Consider the following 14,330-nt stretch of genomic DNA (forward strand, 5'->3'; position numbering starts at 1 on the left):
AGGCAGTTAATTACTAATTGTAAGAGGAAACGGTCAAACTTGGTAAATAGATAGACGCATTTCCATACAGGTTGGTTACATCAGGTTTCAGGTGTAAAACACGACATATTAAGGAGATGTAAGTGATGCAAAGTTTTTTTAACAGCAGGGCAGATCTCAAATAGCGAATCGAATAGTTCATGTAGTGATTCGAGAAGGCTTGCCAAACTTTTATTGTTAACTAACTGACGACTGGTGACTGCTACGAGTCATCATAATAACATAATTTCAATGAGTCACTTGACACGGGAGAGTTCCAAATAAATTGGCTCAGCTACTTTGTAGACTTGTAGACAAGATTTTATTCTTCTGGTAGTATTATGTTATGGAGCGTAACAAAAAACATGATTCCTGAGGTTTAGATTTTTTTTGTTATGAACATTCTAGTCACCCTACAACTCGAAAAATTTGTATTCAGGAGATGTGAGCAAAGCGATTAAAAAAAAGTTGGAGAAGAAAAAAATGTCAACAGAATGGGAAAAATCGAGCTTCTGAGTTCAGTGTTCAAATCTCGCTAATGAATTTTTTCTTGCTATTCCCTTTTGTTCTTTTCTTGTTTAAGGTATTAAAATTGTTTATTTCAAATGAGTTTCAGCTTCAAATTCTTTCTTTCCCCGCTTACAAATAATTAATCTACTTTTTCATTGTTCTTTGTGACGCCCTACGGAAAATGCAATAAAAAATTTCGAAGATAATGGCCAAGTCTTAACGGTGTGTTAGAATTTCCCGTACGAAAGTCAAAGTCGTTGAAAGTATCAGGCCATCTTCTTGAACCACATTTTCCAATCCACTGATTCGATAGACGGTACATCTGCTTACGTATGCATTTATATATTAAAATCCCAATGCTAGACTGTAATTGCCGGGTATAGCCGTTAATCTATTTTCAATTTGAAACAATAATAAACCCCATGGGCGTATTTGGTGGAATTGTCGGGGCGGAGCGGGGATGGCAAAGTTAAATAATTATTCAAACTTGACCGTCTAGCTTGTGGCTTTATGTGTTTACGTTTGCCCCGGGATGATTTAAGATGTTTGGACGTGGTTCGGCGATCAGGGCGATGCCATGTACAAACACCCGGCTGAACGTGGTTTGCCTCTTCCCCCCTCTCACCCCCTATCGCACCCTCTTCTCGACGCCGGCACCCGCCCTAAACCTAAACCACCTCGTTGGCCAAGCCGCGTGCCCAGGCCGGTGTCTATTACAAAGGGAACGATTGTTTTCAACTGAATCAACACGCCGAGATTCCGGCTTAAACATACCACGCTAAATTAGTTCCCCGCACGTTTGTGCAGAGGTAGTAATATATATGTATACGAGACGGGTTAACTGTGTGTGTTTGCCCGGGCTTTTACTGCTGACGCATCGACATACTGAAGTCTTGTTGTTGCAAAGATGGACCGAACACCCTTTCACGTAATTGATCGAGTCTAAAGAAAAAAAAAAAAAAAGACACAAAATGCTACCTTCGCATTTCGTATGGGTATAGTGAGCAGGAACAATCTATTGGACTGAAAGAACCAATCTTGAAAGATCTCGCTACTCCCGTTGGGAGAATAGACCTTGGAGGAAAAAAGAAAATTTCATTTTCGCAAATAACTCAAAAATGGCTCGATTGATTTAGCTGAAAATCTAATTTCATGTTGGCCGGACGAAGTGAAACCAATGAATCACGCTTCGTAGAAATCGGTCCAAATCTTTGAGCGGACGAAGAAATTTGCCTTTTCGCAAATAAGTCGAGGCTGGCTTAAGGTATTTTGGCGTAACCCAAATCAGACCTAAGTTGGGAAGAATTACATCGATTGAGACAAATATCATCAAATTCGTTCATTCGTTATCGTCGAACAAATATTTCCACACACACGCAAATCCAGGCGTTAATCTGGAAAAGATCAGTTGCAATTCTCAAGACATAAAATCGTGAAAACGTCAATATAAATTTCTCAAATAGTAGAAAACAAAATTGTCTAGATTCTCTCGCCAGTAGACTATCCAGAAAGACTTTTCTCCTAAGGTATAAGACGTCTTACGAATGTGTACGTATAATATTAAATATATGTAAGCTGAGACATTACGCTTGTACGGTTTTAAGTTATTTTTGTCGAGCGTTAGCTCGTTATAGTCTCCAGCCATTATAGGTAAGGTTCTGGGGCACCTGAGTCGCGTTGAGAACGTCGGAGCAAATCCTAGGGCTGCTGATCGGCAAAATCGTTGATCCCATTTGTCTCCGCAAAGCCGTTATAAAATCCAATTTATTTATTGGCTTTAACGTTAAGCTCCATTCACTTAGGCCCGGTGCTATTATGCGACTATACAATACGAACGACACATGCATACGTGTATATGCGTATGTGTACCAAGTTTTTTGGTTCCCTGCAAAGCCCATCTACGGTCCTGTCAATGCGCGCTTCCTCGCTTTCGTGAGTTGAATTAGTTCAACCTGCTAACCTAACAACTCACCTCCACCCCAAATGGATTACACATTTCTTTAAATTCACACACAGCGGGAAAATAGGGGTGCGTGAAGACTGATCGTTAGATCGAATTTGAACAATCATTTTAACTTGGAATGAATACTCAAATTTTCGAAGGATGATAATTTTAAAAAGTCTGAACTTTTCATCTCATCGAATATCCTTGGCCGTATGAAGATAATTTGAAAAATGAATATTTACAGTCTTTTTCACCACATAAATTGACTGCTATTTGCTTTTGCTTCTACAACGCCAATTGTGTTACAAGAGTAACGAATCGGTCGATGAGATCTTATATTTACCGTTACTTTTTATAAACGTATACTTTTATATACAACACAGACATACAAGTCTATACTATGATTAGAAAATTATCATATTTCATAGTAGGTATTTGCTAATAACAATATATCACGATGTTGAGGCCATCTGAATACACCCTGCACAGTTTATGCGTATAACCCACTGGAAAAAAGCGATGAAAATTTCAGCAAACGTCTATTTATTACCGAAAAAATATCAATAAGCATACGATTTAGTGAACTTCTTTTGAATGATTTATTATTTAGTTTAAAAATTGGCAAGTATGCCACGGTATAAAATTCCTGCAACTTTGGTTACCTCTACCATAGGTATGTACATGTGTGGATACATGCACGGTCCAACTCTCCAATGAATGCTCATTCAAAAAAACTCATAGTCAACATCAAATAATAGCAAAGTGCATTTCACTGCAGGTATAATTTTGACAAAGTCAATATAAACGTTTCTCAGACAAAACACGTCTCACTTTGCATTTTACAAATAAATACAGTATAGGTTTCCCATAAAGAAATTTAGAGTGATTTCTGACCTCTCGGTGCTGCAACTATACTAATAATATCGTCGGTAGTACCGTCTCGCGTCTCTTTCAAAACGGTTGAAACTTTTGTAAGAAATATTGTGTACCAAAGATGCTGGAGCATTTGACTTGAAGTAGAACATCCGTACAAGTAGGTATTGTATTTTTAACGAAAACTTCTTCTCAGCCTAGTAGCGTGGAAATGTGGTTCCGGTGGTGTTCCAGGCGTAGTGAATGAACCCTACGTAAATGGGGTAGTTTCATGGAAACTTTAGCGCTGCTGGGTTTGGTGTTACCACGAAGCCGCAAACTCGCGGTTCCAGTTCCGACCACCGCAGATGGCTAGCGAAAGCCGCACACCTCGACGTATGCTGCACCTATACCCTTTGCATCCTTTGCCTTTAAACCTTAGCGCTATCTATACTCGCGCCATGGAAACCGACGTATGCAGCGCCCTCCTACGTATGGGTGCACAGAACTGCGGTTTGCACATTCCCATAAAGCTAGGCGAGAACTGGGAAAGGCTCATCTTAAGGAGGATAATCCACAGCACTTTAGAACGCGTTTCATTCGCTGGCTCTTGAATATGCAGCTTTGGCTGCGACCGCCAGTGTCATCCATATCGAATAAGCGACTCGAAATCCTCAGGAGCACTCGGCATGGATCCGGAGCTACTATATGGAACTCGAGCCCCAGATCTGTCGTTTCAAATCCAGCTGGCAGGAGTGAATTTCGTCCCCCTAGCCGACGTTATGGTTTGAACCATGGATGTATAAGGAAGCCCAAGGATCCAGGATATATATACATCATAGAATATAGGAGTATGTTACATATGTACGTATATCATCGTATATTGAGCTTACAAGTTGAGCCACAGAAATATGCTAATCACGACACGTTAAAGTCTACATTTCATCCGTTGCGATGCGTTTATTGTTATACTCGAATACATATGTATAAAAATATTTATAATCGACACTTGCTGTTTGAAGTAACTAAACATATAATATGCCTCAATAAATGATCGTATTAAACTCAGATATCTACAATACGCTTCGTTAAAGGAACATCATTATGTAAATTCCACAATTTATTTGTGTCAAGGATAGATTTTAGACAAAAGTAACGTATTTTTGCATAAATCATAAATCATGAATTTCTAACTTATAACTTACAATGATTATAGATATACGAGATGTTTGATCGATCGACAGCTATCGAGTCAAAGACAAATAATGATCTATTAATGATTCCCAAAAAATTCATTTGTAAATGAACCTAACTACGGTTCACGTAAAGCGAATGATTTGGTTTTTTTCTGCATTCCGAACAAATGACGTGATTTTTTACCCGAAATTTATTGTGTTTAAATATCCTCTTCATTAACGAGACACTGTAGCTCGAATAGAATTCAGTTGAATAAGTTTCAATTACTATCGCGCATATAAAATAATAAAACGTGAAGACGCCTAACGCACACGTTATCAATCAACCAGCGTATACAGTAGAACGTCGTTCATTTCGAATAAGTGAAATCTCTGACTAATACGGGTAAACGTGAAGAACCCAAAATTTCATTATTTAGTCCACATCAATTATGTCTTCTACAATAAAACTTTTACACATTTGAGAACATGCTACGTCTGCTAGTCGCGTATTCGGTCAAAGGAATAGCTTAGCTTATAAATTTCAAAACGTACGTCTGTATCCATGTACCGCAACTACAGGTATACCTAAGGGTACAGCGAAGAAGACCTAACTCTGAATAATTCATGGACGATCTCTTCCTGCGGAGCAAGAGAGCAAACTGCCTAGCGTTCGTCCTTTTCCTTGGCAGGAAGCATTCAGGCGACACATCGGACAGAGCGACGTAAAGCGGCGTAGCAGCGGATGTTAGGAGGCGTCGATTTGCGTTCTAAGGGTAGAACGCGAGGGAGAAAGAGAGAATGAAGGGAAAAAAAGAGAAGGGACGAGAGGTCGGAGGGGGGGAAAAACGAAGCGAGTGTTTGCAGCGCCGCTGAATGGGAAGCGGCAAGCACAACCATAAGGCTTCGGATGTACGCATAAGAGACACGCGTTCGTTCGAAAAAGCGTAGCTCGAACGCAGCGCCTCCGTGGCGTAACCCTGACAACTAATCGAAAACATGCAGGGATAAGGACCACAAGGATGGGTTCGCTTGTTAACCGGCGTGATTTTATTCTTGCTACCGGATTACAATGACCACGTGCATAGCTTCTAATTTACATAAACGATACGCGTTTTGATTTGTTTACCTGTGTATCGAAGCTCAATTAGGATTATTATTCTGTCAGTGAATCGATAACTATAAACATTTCAGTGCACGCAATTTGTACTATACTTTTTCTTCCTTAACTAGTATAGTTTCTATTTAGACTAGGATGACTGCAGTGAATACAAAAGTGCTTGTTAAGTGGAAAGTTTGAAATATAATAAGTAGATAAAAAGTGTCCTTGTTTGATAATGATCTCGATTCTTATCGGTCATTTTTACATACATACCTACGAATAAAATTTTCAATTCCCAAATATTTGGAAAATATTTACCAAAAACGTGTTCGCACCTAATTCTAATCGTAGGTAAAGTAGAAAATCAATCAACGCTCGAAACGTTTCAATTAATAATATAATAATAGATAGAAAACGATCGCACGATAATTCTACAAATAAGTGAAAGAATATTTAACAAAGAGGCAAGCAAGCACGCCGCAGGTATGTAATTTAAGGTTTTATTATTACCCCGTTATATACGTCTATCAGCAACGACGTCCCCGGCAACGATCCATCAACATTACCCACATATCGCCTGGCATTTTTATCCATCACTTATTAATTACCCCTCCTGTCCCTCGTCGCTCTTCTTCCACCGCTCGATCGCAGGCCGCATAACGTTTTATCGTATAATTACATCTAATAACACATTCGCCGATGGGCTGCATGCATATTAACGTTGAGACACACGGGATTCTGAACGATGCAAGAGATAGGGTGTTGGGTGGAGGGAGGGAGAAGGGCAAGTGTTTCGTGTACGCATACCATGAGATAGAAAGAGATAGATTTTCCCCTCGGCTGTTCGTACTTACGTGTAATAACATGAACGTACGTACCTCTTACTCGTATGTATATATACCTATACGTATATGCACATCCTTAAGTTCGCCTTATTTTACCGCGAGGCACGTCACGATCTCAACGTAATGAGTAGAAATACACCTGACACGAGAGTTACATGTATATGTGAAAGGTGTATGTATATATATATATATATAGATATGAGGAAACAACGTGGGTACCTGTATAAACGTACAGGTGATCATCAGCGATAAAACCGGACGGCCGTTTAACCCGCCGCAGTGCTCGGCAATTAAAGCGATACAATCGTTTTATAGAACATAATGAAAGGTACGAGAAGCCGCGACTAGTCTATCCACACCTAGACACATGCCTGTTCCTTGTTCTCCACAGGCAAGTCGTCTTTCCAGATAATATGCGTATAGACAGAGAAACAGAGAGAGAGAGTAATAGATGGCAGTAAACGATCGCTTACAAGGCACATGCTGATAATGTATGTGTATATATATGTATATGTTATTGTACATTATATATATACATACCGACTGACATTATAAGTCTCTGAGAATCGATCGAACCGCGTAATCGTAAATCGTGCTGTACACATAGTGTGTGTATTTGATTATTGTGTAATAAGCTGATTGATTGAAATAGAAAGACCGTTAACTTGTCGTAATGCAGCTATGCGTAACATTTACGTCATAACAGGAACACAGCATTGACTATTTCTAATATTGATATTTCCGTGAAGTGAAGAATATGAAGTAAACTTATTTCGAGTATTTAAAGGTTCGAGTCTAATAACTTTTCTGAAATGAAAATACCAATTCGGATACACTGCACCGAGCTGATTCGACAGACATTTACCCTAGATATGAATATTTCTGTAAAAATTATTAGTAGTTCACAACTCGACTGTTAATTAAATAATCAAGATTGTTTTAAGAAAAATATATGATTGGTTACACCAACTATCGAGTTTATCATCAAGCGTCTAAAACTTCAAATAATTTATAAGTTAGAATACATATCTACTCGCGCATTGAACGCATACAATACAAGGTATATAGGAATAGTAAATTCTAAAAATAGTCTAATCATCCTCAAAACTAGTTCAACTTACTACCATCGCGAAATTCTGCGGCTACACGATAAAAAAATCAAATATTCCGCCCGGAATATCATTTTTTCCGCTATATGTGTAAAATACAACGTAGAGGTGATGATGATACAATGCCTTATTTTTTTTCTTTCTCTTATCCACCTTATTCTTTTCTTCAGAGATCGCTCACACTCTCTCGAAGAAAAAAACTGTTAAATCTGTCTCTTCGTCATCCCGCGTGCTTCTTTTTGGGCCACACAAAATCAACCGGCACGAGCCATGCAACCCCCTCCCCCCAAACAGCAATGAACGCAATGCGATGTCGATTGCGGTCCGTATTTGAGTAATACATAACACACGCACACGCGTTCAGCGGACAGAAAAGAGGGTGTTAGAAGAACCAATAAAGCGCTCTGCAGGAGGATAAAAAAAAATTATATACGGGGGTTGGGGGGGAAAGCAATAAGGGTCGAGCGAGATGCCTTGTATCCAGATACTTGCATGTAACCGTGACACGCGACTCGAAATCCGAAGTCCCGGATAAGTATGCAAATACGTCGTCACCCCGCCGCGCTAGTCCGTCTGGGGATTTACAAATCCCTGCCGCTCATCCATAACGCGTGTCAAATTGCATCGCAGCGTATCTAGTTTCGTGCATTTGCGATGACGTTGTAGAGACGGTGCACCGAAAGGAATTAATGCGCAATTTGTTATAGTTATGACAAAATTTTTTAGTTAAATGGGCATCGTTGTGATAATGATTCAAGTACTAATGAAATTAAATAACATGTGAGCACTGGTAACAATTTAGTTCAAATTTAGCTGTCCATAGAATGGTTTCTGATAGCTGTAAAATGTATAGAACCTGTTTTTTTAGTATACTAATTCTTTTTTTTTTTTTTTTTTTTTTAAGAAGAGTAATACTTCAACGTGAATTTGTTGTTGCGGCAACATCGAAGTATCGCATAAGCTTCAAGAAAATAATTTTCTAATTACAACTATCTTTATGTATTTCCCTTAAAATTTTAAGTAAATTGCAAAAAAACCATAAAAATCGCCAAAAATTAGCAGTTTTGGTAGGAAAAAAATTTATGAAACTATAGACCAAGTATGATTGTTATGTATTTTGGTCCACTAAATTCACATCTGAAGTTTATTCAACCATAAGCCTTTTAAAATTTAAGTAAATTGCAAAAAAAAAACTGAAAATTGTAGAAAATAGCAAAAAATTGCAATTATTGTGATAAAATAAATTCTATAGAGCTAGATTAATAGATCAATCATGATTATTTTAATGTAGTTCGATCCGTTAAATTTAAATCTTGAGCCTATTTGGCTTATATATATCTTTAAAAATCTAAGTAAATAGCAAAAAATCTCTGAAAATTTCAAAAAATTTGATGTGATAAAAATCATTTTATAGTTTTTTGCAATATACTCAAAATTTTGAGGGTGTACGGGCAAAACTGACTTCAGATTCGGATTCAGCGCGTCAAAATACATAAAGATAGGTAGGTTCGATCAAAAGTGCAGACCACTTTTTTATTTTTGTGGGCCAATGTAATTAACCTAAAAGCCAATTTTTCCACCTCAACTTGGCACTTGGTTCAAGGGAAAAGACAGCCCGACGTGATCTTGCTTGCATGCCGATAGGGCGTTCCGTCGTAATCCGTACGTTTAATAATACCTCTATAGATGATACGATACGCTGTCGCTGGAGGACAGCTGTCTTGATACTAGAATTTCATCCGAGCAATGCGCGCGAGTTACAACCATCCAAGCTGAGTGGATAAATGCGATTACACGTGTGCATATCGCGCTCGGTTTCAATCGGTCTGCACGTCTGCGCAGCTGGTGTGCGGCCACACGAGATACCGGATAATGTGCCGACGGAAAAAGTATTTCCAGAATTTATCACGCTTGGTTAGAAACTGGTACCCATATTTACAGATCTCTGTGAATATTGATAAAAAATTGTATTCGATAAGGCTTAAATTCGATGATGAAAATATGAAAATAAACTAATTAGGAAATTAAAGAACTTCGGATTAACCCGGAAGATTAAACTCAAAATGCGCTAACGCGACACTGGATATCACAGGGTGAGGTCCAAACACTACTGATTTCTTTAAAATCGCCATTTTCCCGTTCAACATTTACGAAACTATAATTTGGCGTAAAAGACAATAATTGGAATTGATATTACTTTCATAAGGCCATCGATTGCAATTCAAAGTTTGCTTAATTTCGCTTATTAATAATCAATTATTGATATGTTAATATATAATTATAACGTCAATTAATGTAATATAAAAAAAAAAAAACAACTAACGAATAACATCAATTCAAATGAGTTATGGGATCTCATCCTTTGTGCCGAGAGTTTCGTAGTACGAAAAATATTCTCAAGTCTAATCGTGAACTGTTTGACGACTGTTTCATAAGCACTTTTGATACTTGTAATTTTTATTTTTTAAGGATCGTATGTCATTATAATGGAGTAAAACTATTACAAGATAAAATAAACGAAAGTGTGAAACAGCACGAAGTTATTACTAAGAGCTTGCCCAAAATATTGACACTATTATCCAATGAGATCGTAATCTGACCATATGTTCATCTGCTAAGCAGTAGAGCCAATTCACCCGAAACGGAGCATAAGATGTCAATTTCTCGCGCGTCAAGTGGCGAATTGAAATTATGTTGTTACAATGTTTCGCGGCAGTTATCAGTTATCATCCAGTTAAGAATAAGAGTTTCCCGAATCACCAATCACCAATCAACTGTTTGCAATCTGTTAAACCTAAAAAAAAATTGCATCACTATCCATAACCCCCAGAAGTTTTATTTGATAACCCAAGCTTAAGGTGGTCAGCCTGCATTGAATTCGAACAAAGTTTGCACCGTTTCCGCTCGGTATTACGATGGTAGAAGATTTCGTCATACCCACGCCAATGGCAGAAAGGGGTTGCGATCACAAAAAAAAGAAAGAGAGAGAGAGAGAAAAAAAGAAAGAGAGAGCAGCAGCAGTGGTAGGAGAACGAGTATGCGGAGGTGGATGGAGGCCTTTGGTAGCACAAAAGAGCTCAAATATCGGCCAACTGTCGTGCATAGTTGGCGCACCCTCGACTCTCGAACCAGTGACCCTCCCTCCCGCCCTTCCTCCCTTCCTCCCTCCCTCCCATCGGCCATCGCATCGGAGCAAGCGATTGTGCCCAACAAAAACAGAGGCGAGCAAATAACAAAAGCTATGATAATAGGAGGAGGCGATGGAAAAAGAGAGATACGCACGGGGCGTTTAGAGCTGCGAGGAGATAAAGAGGAAGGGAGGGAGGGAGGGACGAGCCGTGGACGACCTAATCTGTTACAGTCATCACACCCTGTTTTTGCCCCTTTATCTGCCGCCTATTCGCTTCCCTCGGGGTCCCGGCACGCCAAGTTGGCCGACGGGAGAACCGCGCTAACCGCTAGCGCCATACCAGCCAACCAGTCCGGCCAAGTTGGAATCCCGAATCCCGATCCGGACTTGAAGAACGCCGCCGTCGAGCCCATTTCGTCGCCATGCAGAAACCCGAGGCAGAGGGCGGGAAAAACCGAGGGGTTAAACACCGCAGGCGTCCCTAAACTTTGGACAGTTATCCCGGAGGGAAGCAGACGAGGGGCTCTTCCTTGCTCCTTGATTCCAGAAACCCTCGAATGCAGCGAATAACTGGTACAAGAACTTTTCTTTTCTACTCCAAGTTTTTCTTTGTGACGAAATTACAAATTAAATTTGTATTTTGGGATTAGACAAAAATAAAATGCAAACGTAATATATATATATTATATATATATATATATATATATATATATTTTATACGCGTATTTTGTAAAATTAGAATGGAATAAAATACAAATTTCATAATTTGAATTAACGAGTAGATATGGAATGTTATTTTTTTTTTCTCTCTCTTTTTTGCGAAAAAAACAAAAAAATTTTGTACCGAGCTCGGATTTCAACGGAAAAATCCGAATGGTTCACGTTATTCAACAAAAATGCTTCAGGATCGAATCTGCCATAAGGTTGTATGTTAAAAATTGAAATTTTCAAGTCGTTTCTCTATCTTGAGCAATTTAAGTGACACGAAATAACTTTCAATGATTTTGAACGAATCCAGAAGACTTTTCGAAAAGTCTTTACTGCTACTGCTACTATATCTACCACTATTACTATACGTGGTATAATATATATTATATATACATATTCTGGTCCGGTGAACATTTTAAGGAGAAGCCTCTTTATCTGGAGACAGACCATCGTTAATGCATGATCCTTCTCTACGTCCCGTCCTCGTGTTCCAGACTTGTTTCGTGACTGCATTTTTTGTTCACCCTTTTTCACTCCGCGGACGGCTTTTCAACTCCTGCACCAGCCGTATATTCATCGTCAAAAGTTAAAGCCCCCCCAGACTTTAAATACAACTCTTTATTCATCAACCGAGCGTTCAACTTATAAACATAAATTCAATCGATTCACCTTGGTTCAATTTAGCGCGAATCCATTTCACGTTATCTTTAGAGAATCAACGTGAAAAAGTTTAAGTTCGGTAGTTCATTGCACCGTCGATCGTAAAACAACGACCATTTCTTAAATTAACTGAGAATAAGCGATTTTCGCGACATTTCTACGCTTCTTGATTAGCGGGTACGATTAAGACGATTGCTCAATCGACTTTGTTCCGAATGAATTTCATCCAAGTTAATACAGGACAACCAATGAGTTTTTTTTATAAATGAATTTTGCACAGGCATATTACTCCTTAGGTTTAGAGGCATCGAGCTAGTTTATATATAACATTTTTCATTGTTCGATTTTTTTGCGTCCTATTTCAACGGGATGTTCGCGTCGGTGATAATTATATACGTATTTTATTGCATGAAGAAATTGATTATGCACGCTTAGGACAAAAACACAAATGATCACTACTGGTTTACATTGCTCGAGAATAAGGAAAAAAATAAAATAAAAAAAAACGACACATCTGATTTGTGTTTGAAAATCACTATCATCCGCGCGATTGCTCTCGAATCGTATTCCATAAAAAGTGAGGTCGCTGAAACAATAACGACGAATCCACTGGACCGTAACTGGCGATTCGATCGACTTGGAATTTTTACAACAGTTTGATAATTGATTATTTGATGGATAAAACGGATATACCTAACGGTACATTATAAAAGTAAAACCAGAATCGTCATTATTCTCTCATTCCGAATCTTCGTAAAACACGAAATACCAGCTAAATTCATTGTTGAAGATATTGAGCTTAAAAAAACGAGTCAAAATTTTTTCAAACAACCAACAACGCTCAAAATAATACTATAGTAAAAAATCTGCAGTATCTTTCTAAGATCACCTTTGTTGTTTAAAAGCTTTTGTTTGGTACTTTGATGCGAAGCGTCGATCCAAATTAAATCCATATTATTATCAGATATTTCGTATTCTTCTTATTGTCAGTAAACAAATTGTAGATAAAATCTAAAAGTAAAATATATGTAAACGAGGGCTTCTAGATCAACGGATGTGATGTCCTGACTGGTAGATACCCGGAAATAATTCTATTACGAGAAGAATGGACTTTATTATTACAAGAACGTCTCCGTTCTATTCAGCGCCACTTTATACGTTCAACAGATAGATCGTCGCGTTACCACCGCACGGGTTCTTGTAATTATAGAATGAGGAAGCATGATATATTATTATGCATAATATAATACCGAGACGAAAATAATTTACGACCTTGCGAGATCATCCGTACAGATCTTGGAAGACCAGTTGTGGTTACTTCGCGACGCTCTTTCGTCTGAATTTTTATTTCTACATATGTTTGAAAATCGTCTTTCTTTTCCATTATTTTTTTATTTTTTCACGTTTTCTCTTTCGTTGAAATTATTTACGAGCCTTGGCGAAGGGGCGAGCATTAATAAAAGGATTAAACTGAACGCTGTCCTACTATACGCACGCACGTTCTGTCTGCATGAGAAAACAAACGGTGGCCTGAGAAAATAATCTTTCGCTGGTAGGTATATTGTGTGTGTGTGTGTGTGTGTGTGTGTTACATATGCCTATGTAAGCATAATACGAGTAGGTATAGACCGTAACGTTGCATTGAACCGCAGGTACAGTTTTTACTACGTTGGTTTGTCTGTTTTGTTTCTTCCTCTTTTTTCCTCCATATTATTATTATTTTTTTTATCTTCCTTCTTTTTGCTGTGCCTTTTATCCTTCCTTTCCATTTTAACTTCGCTTGGATAATACACATATTACTAAATATTGCGCTGCAAGTATCACGCAACTTGTTGTGTTGCTCGACGTCTATCGCAAAAATAATATAAACTTGTACGATATTCATCTACATGCTTCGACTATCGTAATATATATACATATATATATACACATTCAAAGTTCGTGCAAATTTTTATTCATCTATTCTCTCTTATTGATTAATCATTTGTTACTTTAATCTATGGACTATCATCGCCATAACGCATTCTTCTTAACAATTTAACAGTATATACGTATTATATATCTACTTTATAACCGTTATAAATTAAATGAATTTTATTCAACACGTTAATTTGATACTTCAAATCGTGATCATATTCTAAAGAGCCAATCAAGATCTATACACACGTATGAACGTGATATCTAATTAAGAAACCAATTTCAATTTTCTTCGGTATTTTTTTCTTTACCGTTAAAAAAAAACAACAGCAGTACATATATCTGTAACTATAGTAATA

At 38.0% G+C, this 14,330-nt stretch overlaps 1 protein-coding gene across 4 annotated transcripts in view; it reads right to left on the bottom strand.

Moving 5' to 3' along the window:
- Positions 1–14,330, bottom strand: part of LOC124413125 (protein groucho-like) — a 95,817-nt gene that overhangs the window by 68,845 nt on the left and 12,642 nt on the right. The window lies entirely within an intron of this gene.

Source organism: Diprion similis, chromosome 12, assembly GCF_021155765.1.
Source record: "Diprion similis isolate iyDipSimi1 chromosome 12, iyDipSimi1.1, whole genome shotgun sequence".
Lineage (NCBI taxonomy): Eukaryota > Metazoa > Arthropoda > Insecta > Hymenoptera > Diprionidae > Diprion > Diprion similis.